At 48.3% G+C, this 25,556-nt stretch overlaps 1 protein-coding gene, 1 long non-coding RNA gene and 1 pseudogene across 6 annotated transcripts in view; 1 reads left to right on the plus strand and 2 right to left on the minus strand.

Annotated features, from left to right (window-relative positions):
* The window catches only part of NOL11 (nucleolar protein 11), a 63,530-nt gene that overhangs the window by 29,160 nt on the left and 8,814 nt on the right, over positions 1–25,556 (plus strand). Inside the window, exons 20-21 of one of the 3 annotated variants that reach the window (XR_014820936.1) lie at positions 20,573–20,689; positions 24,124–24,246. The exons of 1 other annotated variant lie outside the window; for it this stretch is intronic. The gene's annotated coding sequence lies outside the window, so the exon portion shown is untranslated. The remainder of the gene's footprint in view (positions 1–20,572; positions 20,690–24,123; positions 24,247–25,556) is intronic. One more of the 3 variants, XR_014820935.1, reaches the window with a different exon arrangement.
* Positions 514–843, minus strand: LOC146398057 (pancreatic progenitor cell differentiation and proliferation factor pseudogene; annotated as a pseudogene).
* On the minus strand, positions 9,351–25,326 carry LOC106505406 (uncharacterized). Of its 3 annotated transcripts, none has more exons than XR_014820973.1 (3): positions 25,199–25,326; positions 23,824–23,931; positions 9,351–9,483 (listed from the first exon to the last, which is right to left on the minus strand). It is a non-coding gene; the product is annotated as an uncharacterized LOC106505406 (long non-coding RNA). The 3 variants fall into 3 exon arrangements; XR_001299818.3 differs by lacking the exon at positions 9,351–9,483 and adding an exon at positions 23,218–23,341; XR_002337432.2 differs by lacking the exons at positions 9,351–9,483; positions 25,199–25,326 and adding exons at positions 23,218–23,341; positions 24,407–24,538.

The raw sequence follows: 25,556 nt of genomic DNA on the forward strand, positions 1-25,556 counted from the left end.
TTAGTCTAAGGATGAAAGAATGATTTGAATCAGTGAAAAAAATGTAGTGATGTTTATGCAGGAAAGGTTAGAGAGCACGGACAGCTTGTTGAGTGGAAAACCAAAGACTATACTGCCTTGGGCGTGGGGCGGCGGGGGGGGGGATCCTGGGCGAGGTGCGTATTGCACCAGAAAGAAATTTTTAAATTATTTTTCCTCTCTTTAATCACGTACTCGGCAAGCAATTGACAGGGATTTGCTGTCCCAGAAACAAATACCTTGGTAGGAGAGGTGATGAGGTATTTAATTTCCTATAATCCTCCCTGCCCCCCACCCTGGGAGTTTTTTTCCACTTGGTACAAGGCACAGGGCAGAAGGGCTTGGATGCTCAACTTCCTTTCTGGTGTTTTGCTGTTTGATATTAAATAACCCAATGGCTTCCGCTGGCTGCAGCCCTTTAGGGGAGGGGGAGAGTGGGAGGGACTCTGATGAGCCTAGCGCTTGGAAGGAAGCCTGGCAGCTGGTAGTGGCCTCTCAGGACAGGGGCCTGCAGTTGGTTTTGCCAGGCTGGCCACCAGGCTGCTACTTCCCTGTGACTTCCACAGCCAGGTCACGGGTAATCATGCTGGCGGAAGCCTGGGAATATTCTGCATGTTCTGTGGCCAACACTGTGGCCAGAATGGGAGAGTGGACTTCCTGAAAACAGCAAAAAAACCCAGGTTGGCTTTGAGGAGACCAGGACGGTGGGAATGGCTTCCCCAGGGTACCTGGCACTTGCACAGGAAATGGAACCCAGGCAGCGCCAGTAGTGGTCTGGTGGTCATGGGTGACCACGAGTGAGCTGCTGGACAGGATGGCTGCCATGCTCTGGATTCTTGGGCTGCTGAAAGAAGAGTATAATGAATCCCATGCCTGTATTACCCAGCTTCAACATTTACCAATATTTTCCTAATTCTCTTTCGTCTGTTATCTCCACTTCCCCTTTCCCAAATTACCCCAAACTTCAGATAACTTTATCTCCGAATAATTCAGTTACTCATTCATTCTATAAGTTATTTGAGTCAGCAAAGTGAACTTTTTATATTGTGATTGATAGGTCTCATGACTTTCAATCTATAGATTTTCTTACCATCTCTTGTTTTTTTATTTCTTCTGTAATTAGGTCGTTTATTCTATAGAATTTTCAGCCTGCCTTATGCTAGTTATTTCTCCATAGTATCATTTTCCACATTCTTCTGAATTCATATTTCCTCTAAATTGGTATTTGGACATAGAAACTTCATGAGACTGGTTCCTTTGGATTGTAGTGTACAATTTAAAATAAGCTGTTAATGGAATTCCTGTCATGGTGCATTGGAAACGAATCTGACTGGTAACCATGAGGTCGTGGGTTCGATCTCTGGCCTTGTTCAGTGGGTTAAGGATCTGTCGTTGCTGTGAGCTGTGGTGTAGGATGCAGACATGGCATGGATCTGGCGTTGCTGTGACTGTGGCGTAGGCTGGTAGCTGTAGCTCCATTTGGACCCCTAGCCTGGGAACCTCCATATGCCACGGGTGCAGCCCTAAAAAGCAAATAAATAAAATGGACTACTGAATTCTTTCAAGATACCATAAATATAAATTAATGTAAGTTTACCTACATGATGGGTAAGTGTGTTAAAATTGATCATGTTTCAAAAACTATGCTTATTCTCTAGCCTTTTAAAGGAAGTTTTGTCTATACCTACACTTTTAATACGTTATGCTGTTTTCTGTTGTGTTTTTTTTTAATTTTTATTGAAGTATAGTTGATGTATAATGTGATAATTTCTGCTGTGCAACAGAGTGATTCAGTAATACATATACACATATCCATTCTTATTTAGATTCTTTTCCCATATAAATTATCACAGAATATTGAATATTCTGTTGAATTCTTGATGCTATGTATTTCTCTGGCATACTTCTATTGGCAATGCCTGGTTGCATTTGCTATAGGGTGTGATACCTCTGGAAATGTTTGAAGGGTCAGTTTTATTGCCTGATCTCTAGAATAGATTTTATTTATTTTTATTTTTTTTTTTTTTTGTCTTTTTTTGTCTTTGTTGTTGTTGTTGTTGCTATTTCTTGGGCCGCTCCCGCGGCATATGGAGGTTCCCAGGCCAGGGGTTGAATCGGAGCTGCAGCCACCAGCCTACGCCAGAGCCACAGCAACGCGGGATCCGAGCCGCGTCTGCAACCTACACCACAGCTCACGGCAACGCCGGATCGTTAACCCACTGAGCAAGGGCAGGGACCGAACCCGCAACCTCATGGTTCCTAGTCGGATTCGTTAACCACTGCGCCACGACGGGAACTCCTAGAATAGATTTTATAATCACTTTTGCTTCAGACAAGATCAGATGGCACGTTCAGGGTGGTATGGCTGTAGAGAGGCACTTTTGCTTCAAATCTCTGCTTTTTTTTTTCCTCCTCCTTCTGATTCTACAGTTTTCCTTCATACATATGACAGAGAGGTCCACAGGGAAGCTTTAGATCATCAGTGCTTTGTCTCTGTTTGATCAAAGAGATATTTTAATGAGAGATTGTATAGCTCTAAAGGCAAACTGTCTCATTATACTTCAGCTGAAAGTGTTTGTATAGTATTGATTTGCATGTGATGCTGGAAGTGCCTTCGCTGTTAGGGTTCAGCCCTCACCTATAGATAGAAAAGCTGAGATTTGCTCAAGGCTGCTTGCTACTTGGTGGCAATGTTTGGGCTCAAACTCAAGTTCTTTTACTTATTTGTTTATTTTTGCTTTTTTAGGGCCACCCCTGCAGCATGTGGAGGTTCCCAGGCTAGGGGTCTAATCAGAGCTACAGCTGCCAGCATATACCATAGCCACAGCAACGCCAGATGTGAGCCACGTCTGCGAACTACACCACAGCTCACAGCAATGCCAGATCCTTAACCCACTGAGCGTGACCAGGGATCGAACCCACAACCTCATGGTTCCTAGTTGGATTCATTTCCACTGTGCCACAACAGGAACTCCAAACTCAGTTCTTTTTTAAAAAAATTTTTTTTAATTAAACTATAAGAGTTCCTGTTATGGCGCAGCAGAAACAAATCTGACTAGTATCCATGAGGATGCAGGTTCAATCCCTGGGCTCACTCAGTGGGTTAAGGATCTGGCATTGCCGCAAGCTATGGCTTAGGTCGCAGCCTCGGCTTGGATCCCACGTTGCTGTGGCTGTGGCTTAGGCCAGCAGCTGTAGCTCAGACTAGACCCCTACCCTGGGAAACTCCACATGCTGCAGGTGCGCCCCTAAAAAGAAAAAAAATTAAACTATAGTTGATTTACAATGTTGTGCCAATTTCTTCTGTACAGCAAAGTGACTCAGTTACATACTCTTTTCCATCATTGTCTATCCCAGGAGATTAGATGTAGTTCTCTGAACTATGTTTTAGGACCTTGTTGTTTATCCTTTCTAAATGTAATAGTTTGGGAATTCTCTTGTGGTGCATCAGGTTAAGAATCCAGTGTTGTCCCTGGAAGACCTTGGGTTGCTGCTGTGGCACAGGTTCGATTCCCGGCCTAGGAACATCAGCATGCTGTGGCATGGCTAAAAAAAAAAAAAAAAAAAAGAATAGTGTGCATCTCCTATCCCCAAACTCCCTTCCCTGACCCCCTTGGCAACCACAAGTCTGTTACCTGTGTCTGGAATTCAAGTTCTTTTAAAAAAATACGTATAAATATTTTCAATTCTGTGCACATATACTGAGACCCTGAGGAGAACCTTAGCTATCTGGATAAAGGGCTTAGGCCTCTTGCTGAGCCCTGTGCCAGGGCAAATTGGATTATGGTTCAGGAAGAGGCAAGGGATCAACCCGTTAGAAGCTGTTAACAGACAAAATAGGAAGACGACGCAGAGGCCATGCTCATTAAATAACTGCTGAGGGATTGGAAAGGACACTTTGAGTAGGAAATAACTGCAGGATGAGGAAACGTTCCCACGAAGAAGCTCAATGAGGAACCAGGGGATTGGTTAGACACAGAAGCGTGGAGTCAGGAGGGGAAAGAGAAGGAACTTCACCTAAGGGAAGAGTCCTCTCCGCCCGTGGGAAAGAGAACTTCCAACCAGAGATGCCCAGCCCGTCGCCTTCCCCCACAGACAAACTCAGCAAATGGGCTGTGTTGCAAACCTGCCTAAGATTTTAGGGAAATATTAAACAAAAGCGGAAGCATTATTTTTTAGTCAGAAAAGTGGGGAGAGGTGTTGCCTTTATTCTCTCCACAAATATTTATTGAGCACCTGCGTAGGGAAATACAAAACGTGGAAGAAAAATTCCTGCCTTTTATGTACTCACTGTCTGGAAGGGGAGACCGCAAAGCAGAAACAAATAGCATTTCAGGTTCACCTTTGTATGCCCGTGAGTGTTCCCACCGGCCGTCCCTGCTTCTGGACTTCTGTACCAAAAGTCTCTAGCAGTGCTTCCCAGACTCTGGGCTTCACGAATCAGAAAGATTTGGGGATTTGGTATCAGGTTGCCAAGTTGTTGTTGTTTTGTTTTGTTTTTTCCCCTGCTAATTAACTTTTAAAAAGTACTCTTTATGTTGCCCTAATTTTTCTCAATTCATCTCAAACCTATGCTACCATCCACCGGTAGACTTGCGTTTGGAGCCACAGGCTTAGGGTGTTGTCAGAGGATTAGACCCAGGCTTTGAATGGATATGATTTGTGTGGGCAGAGGTAAGTACTAAAAATATCAGGACTACAGTCAGGAACGTTTAAATTGACATCGTGAGTTTATTGTGATGAATTCTACTTTCCTGAGATTAGTTTGCGGCTCACGAGGCGAGTGTGGTCCTGCCCGCCGTGGCCAGGTTTCCTTTGAGTTTGGTGGAGTCTGTGCTGCTGGAAATCTCCTGATGACTCAGGTCTCCTTCTGTGAACTCTCATGAACTATTCATTTTCACCAGAGGCAGTGACATCTTCCCTTTGCTTTGCACAAATGCTTTGCCGTTAGCATATGAAAGTTATAAATGTTCAGTTATTAAAATGGTTACCTACTTCCGAGGTCATTGCCTGCAGTTTTTATATGACTTGCAAGCTAAAAACAGTCTTTGGTTTTATTTTATTTTATTTTATTTTTAATGGTTAGAAGAAGAATCAGAAGAGGAATAGTATTTCATGACACATGAAAATTACATTGACTTCAAGTTTCAGAGTCTAACACCACAAAGCATCTGGGTTGTGCCTGCACCAAGGTCCAGGGCCAAGTGCCCTAAGTAGCCTCGGTGCCCAAGGGAACACAACATTAAATAGCAAGTAAAAGTCAGTGTGACAAGTTGAGAGGGACAGTGCGGAAGAAAGGAGAGAGTTTTATATGTATTACCTTCAATAACCTTCTTCTGCCTTTTTGGGGGGGCCAGTACCCAAGGCATATGGATGTTCTCAAGCCAGGGGTCTATTCAGAGCTGTAGCCACCGGCCTACGCCACAGCCACAGCAACTCAGGATCCGAGCCGTGTCTGCAACTTAGACCACAGCTCACGGCAACGCTGGCTCCTTAACCCACTGAGTGAGGCCAGGGATCAAACCCACCTCATGCTTCCTAGTCGGATTCATTTCCACTGCACCACAACAGGAACTCCTGGCAAAAGATTAACAAGAGAAAAACAATTAACAAATGTATATTTGTATATTTAAGGTATATTTGTGTGTGTGTAAAGGTATATGTAATAAATGCCTATGCGCAAGAGAGCTCGGTGAGGAGTGCTTCAAAGAGATGGTGAGAACTTGGTCTTATGTAGCATCCTAGCAAAGTACAGTAAGTTTGTAGAGAAGCAACAAGACAAAGGAAAAGGGCTCTGAACTTCTAGGGGCAGCAAACTGGGGGAAACTAATGCAAGATCAGGGCCACTTAGTAAGATTTGCTGTGTCGCATCCTCTGGTGCTGTCTCTGGGCTATTGAGAATCTAGGGTTGGCGTTCCCATCATGGTGCAGGGGAAGCGAATCCGACTAGGAGCCATGAGGTTGCAGGTTCAATCCCTGGCCTCGCTCAGTGGGTCAAGGATCTGGCATTGCCATGAGCTGTGGTGTAGGTTGTAGATGTGGCTCGGATCTGGCGTGGCTGTGGCTGTGATGTAGGCCGGCGGCTACAGCTCTGATTAGACCCCTAGCCTGTGCACCTCCATATGCCACAAGCACTTCCCTAAAAAGACAAAAAAAAAAAAAAAAACGCTTGTTTCGGGTGATGAAGAATTGTCCTGTCTTTCCTGTCCTGCCGGGGGGGAGGGGGGGGGGTGTTCCTGTGTCTTTTTTTCGTTTGCCCTCAGCCCAAAGTAATTCTCCTACCGGAGTGGCATATTTCGTAGTGGCATACTCTGAATCCCTCCTTCAGGTAAAATGAGTGTACAGATATGTCTTCGAGGCTTGGCTTTCTTTTGATGTATACCCCGAAGTGCAATAGCTAAGTCACACAGTAATTCCATTTTTAATACTTTGAAGAACTGCCCTATTGTTTCCCACAGCAACCACACCAGTTTACCTTCCCACCGCAGGACACAAGGCTGCCAGTGTCTCCGCATCCTCGCCAACACTTGTATTTCCTGTTTCCTGGATAATAGCCATCCCGATCCGCGTGAGGTGGTTATCACTGTGGTTTTGATTTGAAAGACATTGCTTCTTTAGTTCTGACTCCTGGTGGCAGCTCCATCACTGCCGCTCTAACCTAAGCAAGAATTCTCTCCCAGTTGGATTTCTGCAAAAGCCTCCTAGGTGGTCTCCAGCATCCACCTGGGCCTGCAGTCCATTCTCAACAGAGAGCTGCAGTGATCCCGTTCAAAACCCTGACAAATCTCGTCTCCCCTTTCAAGCCTAAAGGCCCTTTGTCCCCTCACTCCACCCCTGCTGGACCTCGTGGACTGCTCTCCTGCTCAGCCTTGCTTCTCGCTCTTACTTCCTGGGTTCCCTCTTGCTCAACTTCCTGGAGTTCGTGCTCTAATGTCCCCTCGGTGAAGTCTTCCCTGTCTTCCTTAGTGAAATTACAGCCCCCCTCCTGCACCCAGATGGCACTCGACCCTCATTCGTTCCCCCCAGAAAACTGTTCACTATCCCACATAGCCTGTATTTTACTTATTAATCTGGTTTTTGTCCACTCAAGTACCACAGGGGCAGAATTCCTGTCTTGTACATGGCTGCACCCTGAGCACAAGGTCAGGGCCTGGCACATGGCACGTGGCAGGCACTCAGTAGTTGAATGAGTGAGGAGACCAGCCAGGGCCCCAAGAGGAAGAAATGAAGCCTCCTGGCCCGAAATTGCTGACAACGATCCACCAGGCAGTGATCGAATTTATAAGCAGCCTTGCCAGAGGCTGCCTCTCACTGGCTGAAGGACTGTTTCAATGAAGGGAGAGGGTTCTTGATATGAGGGTTCAAGTACAGCTTCTTCCTGAGCTGCAGGTTGCTCCCCCCCCCGCCCCTCCCTCTCTTCCTTCCCCTTCTCTGCCTGAGTCCCTGCACCTGTGTTTCACAGTCATGGAAATAGGAGTTCCCCTTGTGGCGCAGCAGAAACTAACAGTATCCAGGAGGACACAGGTTCGATCCCTGGCCTCGATCAGTGGGTCGGGGATCCAGCATTGCGGTGAGCTGTGGTGTAGGTCACAGACAGGCACAGATCCCACATTGCTGTGGCTGTGGTGGAGGCCCGGCAGCTACAGCTCCGATTCGACCCCCAGCCTAGGAACCTCCATATGCCCCACATGCAGCCCAAGCAAAAAACCCACAACCAAACAACAAAAAATAGTCATGGAAATAAACAGCCATAGGCAACAAAAAAGGAGTGGCCCTTGTAGGACGTGTACATCTGTCCTCTCCCCACCACAGCCACCCACCCAAAGGTGGAGGTTGCGACCCAGTCACTGCTACCTGAGCAAAAGTCGGGTAACGGAACTCCTCTCAGTTTTTGTTAGCAATTAGGAGAATCACCCACATCGGAGTGTGGATTGTCTGGGGAGGGTTAAGTCACTCGAAAGCGTAACAGTGTAGAAACGTGAGTATATGTTTCCCTTCAATTAAAACAAAAGTTTAAGAAAAGTAAGTGTGATGTCTTCGATGTAAGTGACCTTAATGATCACAGCATTTATTTTTCACCTGAGCCAAAACCTGCTCCCACTTGGTTGGTTTTCTCACTGAAAGGCCAGAGTCCTTTCACTTAACACCCTTAATGAGAGTTACTGGTTGTGGAGGCTGAGTGGATTGGCAATAGAAATGCAAACAGGTCTGTTAAGGGAGGTTGGTGACTCTGAATACAGACCAGACGACTGCAGCTTTGTCTTTGCAAATGCTGAGCACTCGTTCAAATGCAGAATATTCCTCTTTTAGCTAGGAGCTGAGAAGCCTTAGATTTACAGACCTCGTATTCTTGGTCACCCTTGGGGGTGGAAATCGCTTTGTTATAATGCACATAACACGTCCTCTCCTGGATTTTAGCCTCAGTCTGCTGGCTGAGGGCTCAAATTTTTTTTCTCCTGCTCTGACTTTCCCAGATTCACGTTTCCATCACCTGTTTAAATCTCCAACAAGATGTTTCAAGTTTAAGATACAGGAAATTGGCCTCTTGATTTCCCCCCACCAAACCCCCGGGACTTGGCACCACACTTCCTGCCGCCTGTCTGTCAGCCAGTGCTGTCGACCTCGTCTACACAATACTTCAAACCCACCCGCTTCCTCCATCCCAACGCAGCCGTCTTTTTTTCCTCTTCTTTCTTTTTTAGGGGGGCATCTGCGGCATATGGAGGTTCCCAGGCTAGGCATCGAATCAGAGCCACACCTACCAGCCACAGCCACAGCCACAGCCACAGCCACAGCCATGCAGGATCCCTAACCTACTGAGCGAGGCCAGGGATCTAACTCGCATCCTCATGGATCGTAGTCGGGATCGTTAGCCACTGAGCCACGGCGGGGACTCTGCCACAGCCAGCTTGCCACATCTCCATCGTCCCTCCCCGTCCCCATCGCGACACCCCCGACCCACGTGCCCGCTCTCCCCAGAGCTTCTCTCCTGTCCATTCTCTCCATAGCAGTGAAAGTGATCCTAAAACGTAAATCAGATTGGCTCACACTGGCCCTTTAAAAAGCTTGTACTGATGCACTGATAAACACTACAATGTGGATGAACCTAGAAAACATTTTTCTGAGTGAAAAGAAACCGGTCATGTTGCCGAAACAGCCTCTGTCCACCGTCGCCGAGTAGAAATGGGAAGACAGAGTTTTGGATGAAGGAGAAAAAAATAACTTTATTGCTTTGCCAGGCAAAGCAGAGTCGCAGCAGGCTAATGCCCTTTTAAAGACTATCCCCCCCCCCCAACCCCCTTGGGAAGAATTGCGAGGAGTTTTATAGTAAAAAGGAGAAAAACAGGTTTTCAGATAGCCATCAGGATCGGGACAAACATGCATTCTTCTTTCTTTGGGGGGCCTTGGTCATCAAAGCTGGGGTCGTGACGGTGGTCTTCTGGGTTGTTGCCTAGAATAACAGGACTTGCAAAAAGGGCATATTGATCAGAGATGAGAACAAACTAGGAAAGTTCCTGAAAAACATCATGTGCTAATGATCTTTTTTAACCCACAGGCAATTGTGCTCAGGGTGCCTCATCTTTAGCTTAGGGGGGATTGTGTTTGGGGTGCCATTAAACCAGCGAGAAGGACAAGGAAGTACTCTAAACTGTGCAGTTTTAAAGTCTTCATTTCTGAAAGAAGCATAAGCAATAGCACTTTTCTCTTAGGTGTATAAGATGCCTATATCATTATGTGTATCCCTTGAGAGGGAACCGGGATCCTGCCCCAAGGCTGTACTATTGTTTTTTGACTCTTCCTCCCTTGTCTTTGCACCCGCTTCCTTCCCTGATCAGCAACTGTCTGAACCTGTCCCTTGGAACTCAGGGAAGGTCATGGAAGCTGAATGAGGGCCATTTCCTAAGAACAAGAAATGGGGGACACAGACGGGCTTTTGTGCCCCGGAGTCCCATGGAGCCCTACTCAGTTACAGTCGCAAAAAGCCGTCTAGTATACGATTCCATTTATATGAAGTGTCCAGAATAGGCAAATCTGTGGAGACAGAAAGCAGCTTAGTGGTTGCCAGAGGCTGGAGGTTAGGTGGGTGGAGGGAGCGACAGGAATGCACATCACAATGGTGAATTCTATGTTATGTGAGTTTTGCCACAGTTTTAAAAAAAGAAAAGCTCCGGTGGCTTCTTATTGCAGTCTTTAAAATCAGACCCCTTATCATCGTCCCCAAAGCCCACCCAGCGGCCCCTGGCTCCCTCTCCTTACACTGTGAGCCTCCCCCACAGCCTGCTCTGGGCAACCCTGCCATGCCTGCCCCCAGCCCCTCTGCTCAGGCTGTCCCCTCCGCCTGTGTCTCCAGCCCTGTCACAGGCCTGGCTCCTTGTGGCCTTTGGCCCTTTCTATCTCCGCATCCTCAGCTCTCTGCTTCCTACCTTGCACTGATCACAACTTTCTCTACTCGCTTCGTTTACTCGGGTTTTCTGTTGCCCCCGTGAAACAGTGTGACTTCTGTGAGGCAGGACCGCGCCTGTTCTCTACTTCCAGAATCTAGACAGCACCTGGTTACTGCAGACAATCTTGACATTTACAGAATGAGTGGAAAAAAAATAATTTTTTTTGAGTGTCAAAAAAATAATTCATTTTGAGTGTCAAATGAATGAATGAATGAATGAAGCTTTGTTAAGAATATAGAACCCTTTCTTTTTTTTTTTTTTTTTCGTCTTTTCTTAGGCCTCTTCCCATGGCATATGGAGGTTCCCAGGCTAGGGGTCGAATCGGAGCCATAGCTGCCGGCCTATGCCACAGCTACAGCAACGTGGGATCCGAGCTGCGTCTGCGACCTACACCACAGCTCACGGCAACACCGGATCCTTAACCCACTGACCAAGGCCAGGGATCAAACCCGCAAGCTCATGGTCGGAACCCCTTCTTTGCACTTTGTAGTGGGGAAAAGCACACACACTACCTATGAAAGGTCACTGGGCAGGAAATTGGACGTTGTGCGTATGTCAAACAGGTGTTTCTCAGGAGACTAACTTGTGCTGCTCTTGGGACCTGACGAAAAGCTTCTGGTGACAGAATGTAAAGCTTAGCCTGTCTCTGAGGAATATACACCTTCTTCAGCAGCAAGTTCTTTTAGCACAAAGGCTAATTCAGGAAAAATGCAAGTGTTTACAGGCCTCATTTTTTTTTTTCTCGGTCAAGATGATGTGAGCTTTACTGAATGCTATGTAGAGACAAGATACTCTTACAGTGAGATAACCTAGTTTACTGACTAGAAGAATTTCATTAAAGGAATTGTATCATTGGAGTTCCATCATTGGTTAACGAACCCAACTAGTATCCTTGAGGACGCAGGTTCTATCCCTGGCCTCATTCAGTGGGTTAAGGAGCCGGCATTGACATGAGCTGTGGTGTAGATGGCAGACCTGGCTCGGATCCCCGTATTGCCGTGGCTGTGGTGTAGGCCGCAGCTACAGCTCTGATTGGACCCCTAGCCTGGGAACCTCCGTATGCCCCTGGTGTGGCCCTTTAAAAAAAAGAAAAGAAAATGCCTACGATCATAAACCTTTAAACAGGTTTGCTGTTCTTAGGATTTTTCCTTTCAATGTCAGGCCGACACTCCCCTTCCAAGGAGGCCTGGAGGGGATTGAGGGCCTCTTCTCTCTGTTCTATGTCCAAGTTTTCTGAAAGGCCAGAGACCTGGCCCTGGCGCTGAGAGTTGGGATTCCAGGACCGAGAAAGCCACAAACATGGGTCCTTCCAGCCCTTCCCTGCACACTCTTCACACTACACACGTGCTCACACACACAGATGCAGAGTGCAGTGGAATTTCCAGCTTGGACAGGGAGAAGGAATGTCTATGGAGGCCCACGATAGCCAGGCAGCTAATCCAGCCTGGCGTCATTCCCAGGGCTGGGCGTCCCTGGTGTCGTCCAGACCAGAGTCCACGCCCAGTCACCTCTGATCAACCAACCGCCCAGCCTCTCAGCTCTTCTCCCGGACCCACCCTCTCTCTCGGGGCAGAGTGTATGCTGGGGAGACTCAAAGGGCAGGGGGTGAAAGGGCCCAGAGGAGAGAGGAGAAAAGAAGGCCTCTCCTCCCCTCCCCGGCTCAGCACTTGAGCAGAGCCCATGTGGGGGCAGACGCCCTGCTCACCCAATCCCTGCAGTGGATAATGGGAAATTAAAGCAATTCTGGAGATAAGAGCGGTCCGCGCCTCAAACCCTTCTTTCCATTGTAGGCGGATGAGGACTGTCTCTGTTCTCTGCTTTGTGCCGCCACAGCAACAAGGTATCTTTAAACTTTCATAAAGATACCTTAATAAAGAGCAGCTAATCTTTATGCGCTTTCATGCCCTTATCCATGCAGAACAGTCTCTGCCCTGTGCCCTGGGTGTTGCCCTTTGCAGAAACTATATACCCTGTTCTTTCACATGAAATGAGCTCAGTGACTTTATTTCACCCTTTAGAAACCACCCATGAAAGGAGCAACCCTGCAGAGTTTCGATTGCTTAAAAATTGGTTTATAAAACATAAAAACTGTCTTCAGTAGGCACTCCTGTGCACAATATTACAATGAAATGCTATCTTTTTTATTGATTATTCCCTTGTAAATGAATCAGTGCTTGACTATAAAAGTGGAAACAAAGTACAGATGACTCTGCCCTCTCCTAACTGATGCTATTTTGATTTAAGACCAACACCTGACCTCAAGATAATTTTAATTTAGAATCTTTAAAATATAGTTTAGGTTTTCTACTACAAAATACAAGGCAAGGGTATAATAGAGCGGGGGAAGGGTAACCTGTAAACGTACAGACTTAAAAGATATATCAATCTGGAGTCCCCATGGTGGTGCAGCAGAAACCAATCTGACTAGGAACCATGAGGTTGCAGGTTTGATCCCTGGCTTCTCTTAGTGGGTTAAGGATCCGGTGTTGCCATGAGCTGTGGTGTAGGTTGCAGACACGGCTCGGATTCTGTGTTGCTGTGGCTCTGGCATAGGCCGGCGGCTACAGCTCCAATTCAACCCCGGCCTGGGAACCTCCATATGCCACGGGAGTGGCCCAAGAAACGGCAAAAAGACCAAAAAAAAAAAAAAAAAATTTCCCATAATTTGAAGAAGTTAAAGGAGTTCTGTGGTGGCTCAATAGGTTAAAGATCTGATGTTGTTACTGCTGTGGCGTAGGTTCAATCCCTAGCCTGGAAACTTCCACATGTTGTGGATGCGACCAAAAAAAAAAAGAAATTAGGAGTTCCCATTGTGGCCCAGCTGTAATGAACCTGAACAGTAGTATCTGAGAGGATATGGGTTTGATCCCTGGCCCCACTCAGTGCGTTAAGGATCCAGCATTGCTGTGAGCTGTGGCATAGGTTACAGACATGGCTCTGATCCTGCGTTGCTGTGGCTGTGGCTTAGGCTGGCATCTGTAGCTCCGATTCGACCCCTATCGCAGATGTGGCCCTAAAATATAAAAATTAAATACACTTTTTTTGGCAGGGGGCACACCTACAACATGTGGAAGTTCTCAGGCCAGGGATAAAACCTTCACCACAGCTGTAACCAGAGCCACAGCAGTGACCATGTTGGATCCTTAACCTGCTGAGCCACAAGGGAACTCCTGGAATACTTTCTAAAGATAGGGTTTTTCTGGCTTGTTCTAATATACTTAGTAGAAAAATGGGTTGATTTCTAGTAAAAAAAAAAGAAAAGAAAAAAGAAAAAAAAAGGGTTGAAATGGCCAATTGACCCTGCCCACAGCACAGAGGTTGGGACCTTGTGAAATCCTGATTAGAGGTCAAGCCTTTTTTTTTTTTTTTTTTTTTTTTTGCTTTTTAGGGCCACATCCATGGCATATGGAGGTTCCCAGGCTAGGTTCCACTGTGGCACAGTGGAAGTGAACCTGATTAGTAACCATGAGGACACAGGTTCAACCCCTGGCCTAACTCAGTGGGTTAAGGATCTGGCATTGCCATGAGCTGTGGTGTACGTCTCAGACGAGGCTCAGATCTGGCGTGGCTGTGGCTGTGGCATAGGTGGGTGGCTACAGCTCTGATTCGACCCCTAGCCTGGGAACCTCCATATGCCATGGGCTCAGTCATAAAAAGACAAAAAAAAAAAAAAAAAAAATAGGCAGACCTTGGAGATAATTAGGGTTGAATTCCAGACCACCATAATAAAGTAAATATCACAATAAAGCAAGATGCATGAATTAAAAAAAAAAAAAAGATAGGAAAAAGAGATCAGATCTGTGGTTGCCAGAGGCTGGCAGGGGGCTGGGAGGTGGGAGGGTGTGGGATGAATGAAGGTGATCAGAAGGTACAAACTTCCAGTTATAAGATAAATAGGTACTAGGTCTGTAACGTATGTGATTAATATAATTTACACTGCTGTGTATTATATATGAAAGTTGTTAAGAAAGTAAATCCTGGGAGTTCCCTTTGTGGCTCAGTAGGACAAGCATCTGACTAGCATCCATGAAGAGGCAGGTTCAATCCCTGGCCTCACTCAGTGGGTTAAGGATCCGGTGTTGCTGTGGCTGTGGTGTAGGCTGGCGGCTACAGCTCTGATTCGACCCCTAGCCTGGGAACCTCCATATGCCGCGGGTGCGGCCCTAACAAGACAAAAAAAAAAAAGTAAATCCTGGAGTTCCCTGTTGGCCTAGTGGTTTAAGGATCAGATGTTGTCACTGCTGTGGTTTGGGTCACTGCTATGGCACCAGTTCAATCCCTGGCCTGGGTACTTCTTCATGCCATGGGCACAGACAAAAAAAAAAAAAAAAAGAGAGAGAGTAAATTCTAAGAGTTCTTTTCACAGGTGGGAAAAAAAGAATGTATCTGGAGTTCCTGCTGTAGCACAGTGCGTTGAGAATCCAACTACAGCAGCTCTGTTCTCCACAGAGGGGTGGGTTCCATCCCCGGCTAGTGCAGTGGCTTAAAGGATCCAGTGTTGCCGCAGCTGGGGTATAGTTCGCAGTTGTGGTTTGGATTCAGTCTCTGGCCTAGGAACTTCCATATACGCCAAGGCTGCAGCCATAAAATTAAAAAAAAAAAAAAATTTTTTTTTTAAAGGATGTGTGTGTAGAAACTGGCCCCAGGTTGTATTCTAGGGGAGCATGTGTTAACAGAAAGGCATTATGGGGGAGTTGCTGTTGTGGCTCAGTGGTTGATGAACCTGACTAGGATCCATGAGGATGAGGGTTCAATCCCTGGCCTCGCTCAGTGGATTAAGGATCTGGAGTTGCTGTGAGCTGTGGTGCAGGTCACAGACGCGGCTTGGATCCCCCCTTGCTGTGGTTGCCGTGTAGGCTGGTTGTGGTGTAGCTCCGATTGGACCCCTGGCCTGGGAACCTCCATAGGCTGCAGGTGCTGCCCTAAGAAGTCAAAAGACAGAAAAATAAAATTTAAAAAAAGAAAGGCATTATGAGCCTTTCTTTGTAAACCCCAGTTCTTAGTCCCTGTGTAACTTCAGGCAAGCCACTTAACTCCAAGACTCAGTTTGTACATCTGGGAATGGGAAAATGAGATCTGCCCTGCAGCGTGCTTGCAAGGTCTCTGCAGTGAATAAGTGCCTGTGTGAGTGCTGGCTGGCATCTGAATGTGACTAGGTGTTGGAATTTAGACTATTTAACAGCCAGTGTTTCAAACAGTCGTTTTGACCCCAGACTGTTCCTCATTCAGCACCTATGGAGTGAGTGCCTTCTCGTCCTAGGCAGAATTCTGGGACAGTTGAGCAAAATAAACATGGCTCCTGGCTCCCACAGACCTTACAGACCACAGGGCAGCCCACGGAAGCTTGCTTAATACAGGACCTCCTGAAACAGAGGGTTGAGAGTCTAGGACTCTTACCCTAGCTCTCCTTCATCTTCCTGGTTCTATGGGAAAATTCAGGCCCCATTCCTGCTTCAGTGATGGGAGCACCTCTCACCTCACCATGCACTGCGGGGGCTCCTAGGAAGGCGAGATGGCCAGGAGCTCCCCAGAGGAGTTAAGCCAGATAGAGGGTGTCAGGATCAGGGCCCGGGACGTTGCATGGGGGGAAGACCACATCCGGCAGGCTGATGGATAGCCCTGGTTCCAATGTTTAGAAGGGACTTGGTTTCGGGAAGAGTCCTCCCTCTTGAAAACAGGCTCACCCCCTTGTGGATGGCGAGGGGTTGGGGGTTAGAAGCACAGTCCAAGGCAGCAACATCTCAAAGCTTTTCAGGGTAAGAGAGGGCACTGGTCCCCTGAACCACTGTCCTCAGGATGTCCCTGGAACATCATTGGAATAGGATCATCCTTGGAATTATGCTGGGTGTCATTGCTGCCCTTAGCAGGACCCAGGGATGATTGGCAATGGCATAAATGGGTGTCGACTTTGTCACAAAGCTGTCATCTATGCTGTAGTGCCCTAGGAGTGCCCACCTTCATGCCACAGGCCTTCTCTGAATCCTGCTTCTCCCCAGCCCTCTCAGGTGGTCCTGGATCTCCTAGAGATGCCCCTCCATGCGGGAGGCTCTTTGCTGGCCACACAGGACTACCATGGTGAACTGCTGGTGGGGCCAAGAGTCAGGACTACCATGGTGAACTGCTGGTGGTAGGGGTCGAATCGGAGCTGTAGCTGTCGGCCTACACCACAGCCACAGCGATGCCAGATCCGAGCTGCGTCTGCAATCTACACCACTGCTCACGGCAACGCCGGATCTTTAACCCACTGAGCGAGGCCAGGGATCGAACCTGCAACCTTGTGGTTCCTAGTCGGATTCATTTCCGCTGCGCCATGATGGGAACGCCTGCATGGAGGACTCTTAGTGTGGGCATTCACCCCAAGACCCTTGGGCTGGATGCAGTCAGAGAGGCTTCAGGCTGTGAATCTCTTTGCTAGAGTTGCTTTTTTTCCCCTTATTGCCAGAAGTTTTTGCTTTCTCTCACTGAGCTAGGGGAAGCTGGAGGTTGGGCCAGGGGAAAGAGCCTACAGGTGTTGCTGATGTAAGTAAGAACTTATGGCAGGTGCAGGAGAGATGCTCAGAAGACACCCATTGTGAGGGTACTGAGGTAGGCCAAGGGCTGGAACAGGAATGAGGTCATGGCCAGTGCGACTCCATAACAAAGACACGAGTTCACGGAGCTTGTGGTTGAAAACCAGGGAACTGGCCTAAGGGTGGCGGTCAAGGCCAAAGTGGAGTCAGATGCGAGACAGAAGGAACCTTGGAAGATAAATTGCATCAGATCAACTTAAATCCTACTTTGGAACTTTATTCCAGTAGACTGATAGGAAACTCTCAGTTGTGATCAGGCTTCCCTCCCCTTCCACGGCTACTCGGCTTCTATGATGTCGGAGACATAGAAAACCAGTCCGCCATGGTTTCAGCCCAACCATTGAGTCCCTTGAAGTCAGCCAATCTCGGCTTCTGTGCTACATCTAGACTCCAGGAACCCTTGCCTTCGTGAGGGTGGGTGCCCCAGAGCCAAGGATCCAGCCACCTGGTGTGCCACTTGGGCAATACCCTCTGAACACTTGCCATTCCCTGGAGCATTGCCAAGGTATAAGTGTGGGGGCCCCAACCCCTGGGACCAAAAATCCTTTCTCCTTCTCTGTGTCCCTCCTTGCTGCCTCAGAGTCACTCTCCTCTCATTCCTCTTCCTATTTGTTGTTGTTGTTATTGTTATTATGTTGGCCACACCCTATGGCATATGGAAGTTCTCATGCCAGGGATTGAACCCGCACCATAGCAGTGACAACAATGGATCCTTAACTTGCTGAGCCACCAGGACATTCTCCTCTTCCTTTTCCTTTCCATTTTTTTCTTTTTCAGCCACACCCCTGCCATATGGAAGTTCCCAAGCTAGGGATTGAATCCGAGCTGCAACTCCAACCTATACCACAATTGTAGCAACACCAGAGCCTTAACTCACTGTACCACAGTGGGTACTCCCCCTTCCTTATTATTTTTATTTTTTTTACATTTTTCAAGTGAAGTATAGTTGATATACAATGTTGTGCCAATTTCTACTGTACAGCCAAGTGACCCACATACATATACATTCCTTTTTTTTTTTTCCAGCCACGCCTTGGCATATGGCGTTCCTAGTCAGAGATCAGATCCAAGCTGCAGTTGCAACCTATGCCGCAACTGTGGCGACACCAGCTTTTAACCTACTGTGCTGGGCCCAGGATCAAATCTGTGTACTGGCCTTCCAGGGACACTGTTGATCCCATTGTGCCACAGCAGGAGCTCCTCCATTCCTTTTCTTATATTATCTCCCATCATGGTCTACCCAAGAGATTGGATGTAGTTCCCTGTGCTATATATACACACAGGGACCTCATTGCTTATCCATTCTGAATGTAAGAGCTTGTATCTACTAACCCCAAACGCTCAGTCCATCCCACTTCCTCCCCCTCCCCCTTGGCAGCCACAAAGTCTATTCTCTATGTCTGTGAATCTCTTTCTGTTCTGTAGACAGGTTCATTTGTGCCATATTTTAGATTCCAAATATAAGTGGTATCATATGGTATCTATCTTTCTCTTTCTGACTTACTTAGTATGCTAATCTCTAGTTGCATCCATGTTGCTGCAAATGGCATTATTTCATTCTTTTTTATGGCTGAGTAGTACCCCCTCTTCCTTCTTAAACTGGGGTGGTTCAAGGCTGCTAGCGCCTGCAGCCTGCAGTGTGGCCATGAGAATGCATCTTCCACACTGCATTACTTTACTCTGTTTCAAGTTCTTTCTTTTTTCCCATGAGCAGCCAGAAGAGACAAACTCATTTGGATTCATTAATAAATGTCTTCTTCCAAATTGCATATATCACAGGGAGAATGAAGGGGCTATTAGTCATTTCAGTAGGACAGTGGGACAGTATGAAATTAGAAGTCACAGGATCCTCATTTTAGTACCACCACCAAGTCAGCAAATGTGGGCAATTCGCTTTTCTCTGCCTTCATTTTCCATCCTCAAAAGAAGCTAACGAAACCATCCTTAGTTAGCTCACGAGACTGTTGTGATAATCAAAGGTGATAAATTGCCAGTGGGCATCTTGTATGTGGTATTAACTGCCATACACAGGCCAGGTTTTATTTTTATTTATTTGTCTTAGTAACTCATTTCATCGGATTGCTTTCTTAACATGGCACAGCACAGACATTGTGCTCTGCACACCCACATGACAAGTGTGCAAGGTATCTAAGAGCATGGTCCTGGTTAGAGGAGGTCACCGGGTCACAGCGCTTTCGCGTGCAGAGGGCAGCTTGGGTCAGGAGGCCCCATGCAAAGAGAGGAAGGCGCTGGGTAGCAAAGATGCTGTGGCACCTGTGGAAACGGAAAGTTTGGAGCCCGGGGAGCTCGCCACTGGTCAGAAGGAGAAGGGCCACTTCTAGTGAGCAAGTCCAAACAAGGGACAGGGCTTGAGGAGACAGAGGTCAAGGCGTGGAAGTCTGGGTAACAGGGCGCTGGAACCTCAGGCCCAGAGGAGCTGGTTCCCAAGAGCCAACTCCCACCACAGTTTGCTCGCAGGATTGTGAGTGGAGAAGTCGGGTCCAGGCAGAGGGACTCGGTGGTGGCGATCAAAGCCCAGGCGCCAAATGAGCGCTCAGCACCGGTAACAGCCGCTCTGTACTCAGGGTGTCATCCCCTGGGCGGACCCCAGGCTGCCAGACGGTGCTGCGGGCCACCGGTGGGAAACAGAGGGGTCCAGAGACGCAGGGCACCCCCCCCTGTGGTCACCCCACTGAGTGGCCAAGCTCAGGACTGTCTGAGTCCAATACCAGAGGAAATGGGCATCGCAGTCGGGCAAAGAGGGCAGGTCAGCCAGGCAAAGGGAAGAAGCTGCAAAGCTACGCTGATCTCACCCTACTGTCCCTTTCTGAAAGTGGCTCTGGGAGAACCCTTCACACGCAGGCAGCACCAAGTCTCACAGGCAGGGGCCCCACAGAGCCAGACAGTTCCTGGCACAAGAAACCACTTAGAGCAAATCTCAACTCAGGCAATCGCTTTGGCATTTTTCCAGCAATGTTTAGGAAGTCAGCTGCAGGGAAAACCTGAGCACTGCCAGTAAGGCTGGAAATTTCTTTTTCTTTTTTCTTTTTTTTTCTTTTCCTTTTTTTTTTTTTTTTTTTTAATCTTTAGGGCTGCACCCGAGGCATATGGAAGTTCCCAGGCTAGGGGTCTAATCAGAGCTGTAGCCGCCGGCCTATGCCACACAGGATTCGAGCCACATCTGAGAGCTACACCACAGCTCATGACAACACTGGATCCTTAACCCACTGAGCCAGGCCAGGGACCAAACCTGTGCCCTCATGGATACTTGTTGGGTTCATTACCGCTGAGCCACGACAGGAACTCCCAAGGCTGGAAATTTCTATAAGTAAAGGCTGTTTTTGCACAAAGACTAGGTAACAAGCTGGGGAAACTCTTAGGACATAATATTAGGAAAAGCAGGATATATGATGACTTTTTTGTATAAAAACGCCCAGAGATGTGCATAGCAAAGGTAACAGGGGTTCTTGGGTGCCGAATAGTTTTTTTCCTCCTTGTTTTCCAAATTTTAAAATAATGTGTTATATTTTTAAAAATTAGAATCATGAAGATGACGTGAATCCATGAATATTTATGATTCAGAGCCTGCTCTTTTAAGCAGGACATATAATAGAATGCAGACGATTGAAACTAAGAACACCGTGCACAGAGATGCAGGTACGACATTGGGTGCACAGTAACTGCTCAGTAAATAAGTAATAAGGGTGACTCAGTAACTCTGGAAATAGTGCTGAAGTGGTGGGCTGAGGGATGGAGGTCTTTCTTTGTATGAAATTTGCTTTAATGTTACATTGGCTTCCAAAACCACGAAGAAACCTAAACCATAAACCATAAACGAGACCCTACCAAAGGCCAATTTCTTAGGTCTCTTCAAAGATTAGACTCTAGGGAGTTCCCTGGTGGCTCAGCAGGTTAAGAATCCAGCGTTGTCACTGCTGTGGCTCTGGTTACTACAGTGATACAGGCTTGATCCCTGGCCTGGAAGTTTCTGTATGCTGTGGGCACAGCCCCCAACCCCACCTCACCCCCCGCAAAAAAAAAATAGAATCTGAAACAAAATTCTAAATCTGAAATAAGCCAAATAAGGCTAAACATGCTTTCTTTGTACACAGAGCAGATGCTCCAGCTCACCTTGTCAGCAGCACAGGCATCCGCATGGAGAGGCCTGTTTAGCCTTCAGTTATCTCTCAGATCTGCTCTGTATCCCAACAGAAGCTGCTGTGACACACGGGGTCAGAACAAAAGTCTGGAGCTCTAATTCCTTTTGAGCAGAGCTAATGGGGCACCTGGGGACGGAGCCCAGGGTCCTGGCTTCATTTCTTTTTTTCTTTCTTTTTTTTTTTTTCTGCTTTTTTAGGGCCACACCCGCAGCATATGGAGGTTCCCAGGCGAGGGGTGGAATTGGAGCTGTAGCTACCGGCCTACACCACAGCCACAGCAACGCCAGATCCTTAACCCACTGAGCGAGGCCAGGGATCGAACCCACAACCTCATGGTTCCTAGTTGGATTCATTTCTGTTGCACCATGATGGGAACTCCCTGGCTTCATTTCTTAGACACTTGAGACCTGGTCTTAGAGGAGACCAGTGGCCTCGTAGAGGCGTGTGGCCTGCCTGGGATCCCTGAGTGGCCCCAGGCTTGGCTGCATGGCCTGTGTGCCGTCCTTACCAACCCTTGGCATTTCAGGGTCAACCCTGAGGTGTCTGGGACCCAGTTCCAGGAAAGCCAAGGGACAGTGGCATCAGACAAGCCGGGCTGGGCTCAGCCAAGAGGGTGGGAGCAGGCCAGTGTCTCCGTCATGAGATGGTCAAGGAAGGTGGTGGTTGGTGTCTGGCCAGCAAGACAAATGCTGAATTGGCAGCACCGTTCACAGCTCTAAGCACTGGGTGCACCAGCAGGATGGCTTGCGGGACCTGAATCCCCACCATAATGTCCCCCAAAGCCACCCCAAGGAAGCAGGGTTCTTCCAGGTAGCTTTTAAAACAAGCTGGCTTAGAGTTCCCATCGTGGCGCAGTGGTTAACGAATCCGACTAGGAACCATGAGGTTGCGGGTTCGATCCCTGCCCTTGCTCAGTGGGTTAATGATCCGGCGTTGCCTTGAGCTGTGGTGTAGGTTGCAGACGCGGCTCGGATCTAGCTTTGCTGTGGCTCTGGTGTAGGCTGGCGGCTACAGCTCCGATGAGACCCCTAGCCTGGGGACTTCCATATGCCGAGGGAGCGGCCCAAGAAATGGCAAAAAGACAAAAAAAAAAAAACAAGCTGGCTCCCAGCTCCCTTCCAACCCACTTGCTGCTCCCAAATCCCTGCTAAATGGACATTTTAGAGTGTCGCTGGCTCCAGGGAAAGCTCTGGGAGAAACAGGTTTCCATCGGACTAAACCTTTCCATTGGGAAGTTACCCGCGCTCTCTGAGCCTCCATTTTCCTGCTGGGAAGTTGGGATAATATCACCTACATTTCTAGAATTATTGAGAGAACCTAGGAAAAGAACTGTGGGCTCTGTCAATTCTAAGACACTTGTTTTTTTTTTCATATATTATCTCTGAGTTGGGATGCACCTTACCATCAGTGGTATCTTATATTCCATGTATATAAAACCAACCCTTTGACTTCTCTGCCTTCACCCCAGAAGGGCCAGTAGCACCCCCTACTGCTTCCACCAGCACACTCCACCCTGTCCCAGAGCCAACTCTTAGGTCCCCCAAGTCAAGGGTATAGCAATAAGGGCCGGGGGGGTCTCTTAGCTACGGTGGTTTCCTCAACCCCTGACCCTCCTCGCATCCCATGTTGGTGGTTCTAACATTCATGTACCTGAACCCATGTAACGAAGGAGACAGCCCCACGGGAACTGCAGGGAAGGTGAACAGCTGGTGTCCCCATCTGAGCCCTTGACAACACCCCTCCCTGCTGGTGCCATATGGACCTAGAGCACCCTCCTTACTCTGGATTCAACCTTGGAGTTGTTGCATCTGTCTCACCTGTGAACCCGTGGGCCCACCCTGCGCACAGGTGTTCCTGAGGCATCTGCCAGCCTGGTGTTGGGCTCCGGATGCCTTTGCTTATTGAACCCTTGGATCTTTCCCCTGTGAGTTCAAAGTGAGTCTGTCCCAGCTCCTGATCGCCAACCAGCCTCCTTCATACATTGAGGCCCCTCCAGCTGTCCACACAGCTATAAGCCACCTGAGGATCTTACCCTGGGGCACCACCAGCTTTCTTCCAGATGCTCCAGTTCTAGCCTCAGTGTTGAGCCCATCCTGCCCTCCAGAGCTTTCAACAAGTTCTTCTCATTCTTTAGGACTCTTCCTGAGTGCTGCAAAACATTTAGCATTTCTGGCCTCTGACCACAAAATGCCAACTGCGCCCTCAAGTCATTGAGACAAGCAGAGAAAAAAGAAACTGCCTTCCCCCACCGCCATTTCCACTGCCTTCTGTGAGAACGTGGCTGTCCTTGCTTAACAATCACCAGGACAGGGGAGTTCCCGTCATGGCTCAGTGGTTAATGAATCCGACTAGGAACCATGAGGTTGCAGGTGTGATGCCTGGCCTCACAGTGGGTTAAGGATCTGGTGTTTCCGTGAGCTGTGGTGTAGGTCGCAGACATGGCTTAGAGCTGGCGTGGCTGTGGCTGTGGTGAAGGCCAGTGGCTACAGCTCCAATTAGACCCCTAGCCTGGGAACCTCCATATGCTGCAGATGCGGCCCTAGAAAAGGCAAAAAAAAAAGAGAGAGAGAGAAAAAAAAGCATCACCAGAACAAAGAGAAACTATAAATGTAACATAACACTGAAAAATACCTTCCAGGTTCGGTATTCCAATGTAATCTGGGTGGGCCAGACAGCATTTCTCCGCCTTCCAGATAATTCCTCATCATTCTCTATCCCGCTCTGTGCCTGGAGGCTGACCTGTAAGACCAAATGAATGGGCTCCTGTGACCTGGGCCGCTGTATGGGGGGGAGCCCAGACATGAGATCAGTGGAAGAACAAGAGGAAGATCAGAACCGTGTGTTCCCTCAGCACCCCCCCCCCCCAAGAAGTCCCCTTGCTCTGCTGTCCTTCCACGGAAGGGTCCTCAGAAGTTGATTTTCTGTACACAGCTCCACTTCCAGGTTCTGGGAATCTTCTTTCCTCCAGCCCACAGAAAGTGACAGTTGGACTGCGAGCAGCCCCAGGGGTCCTGGGCTGTCCCTCGTGGTACCCTGTGCCATGCCCAGCCTGGAGTAAGTAGCCCGTCTGTCAAACCCTCCTTGCGTGATCCTAATTTGAGTGCGCCATCTGTTTCCTGTGAGAAATCAAACCCTGTGCTGTTGGCAACCCACCATCCTCCAGCTACAAACGGGTCACATGAAGATTAACTGTATTGTTTGGGTTCCCACTTACACCTGCTGATGAGGACGGACCGCCAGCGGCCTCAGAGCCTCCCTCAGATGTTCCTGAGCAGCTCCTGGCCCTGTGCACGCGTGCTCACCAGCAAGCTCTGACTTCTCGAGGCGTCTGCTGTTTCCTCCAGCGGGGCTGCTTCCACTGATACCCACTGCCTGTGCAGAGGGAGTGGGGTCTCCTCTTGCGATTCTGTCTGATACCCACAGTCAAGACAGTGTCACACAGGCACTGCCATTTCCACAAAAAGGTTCCACTGTGGCCTCCCTTGGGTGCTGCCACTCCCATGGTGTACCCATCAGGGTTCTACCAGCGAAGCCAAACCAATAGGAAAGGTAGACATATAAAGATATTGGAGTTCCTCCAGTGGTGCGGTGGGTTAAGAATCCAACTGCAGTCCCCTGGGTCCCTGTGGAAGTGTGGGTTCCATCCTTTGGCCCAGCACAGTGGGTCAAAGGATCCAGCGTTGCCTCAGCTGTGGCATAGGTTGCATTTGTGACTCAGATTCAATCCCTGAGCCAGGACCTGCCACATGCCACGGGTGCGGCTGTAAAATATTTTTTAAACGAAAAAAGAAATCTATTGCAAGGAATTGGCTTATGTGACTGTGGAGGCTGGCAAGTCTGAAATCTGGAGGGCAGGCCAGCTGGAAACTCCTAGGCGAGAGCTGAGGCTGTAATCCACAGATATCTTCTTCCTCAGGGAAACCTCAGTTCTGTCCTTAAGGCCTTTCGACTGATTAAATGAGGCCCGCCCAGATTATCAAGAATAATCTCCTTTACTTAAACTCACTTGCTGGTAGATGGCAGTAATCACATCCTCGCAGTACCTTCTCAGCCACGCCTGGGTTCGTGTTGGGCTGAATAACTGGGTGCCGTGGCTCAGCCAAGTTGACGCTCCAGAATAACATCACGCATGAGCACCACCCACGTCACGTCGGACGAGCAGGAGGCCAGGGCTGCGTGGTGCTCTCTGGCAAGCTCAGCGGGCTGAAGTGTGCTGTCTTCGCTGATATGTCCACGAAGAGGTGGGGAGCGAGGCCCTCCCCGACTCTGGCTATGTCCTCTGGCAGCCTTCCTCCCCTGCTCTGTTGGGGAAGAAGCCTGGCCAGTGCCACACTAACAAGAGCTGCTTAATTCTAATCCTTAGG

Source organism: Sus scrofa, chromosome 12, assembly GCF_054392235.1.
Source record: "Sus scrofa isolate SSC_HxYL_T2T_F1_AM1 chromosome 12, Sscrofa_HxYL_maternal_Yorkshire_Landrace_v2.0, whole genome shotgun sequence".
Lineage (NCBI taxonomy): Eukaryota > Metazoa > Chordata > Mammalia > Artiodactyla > Suidae > Sus > Sus scrofa.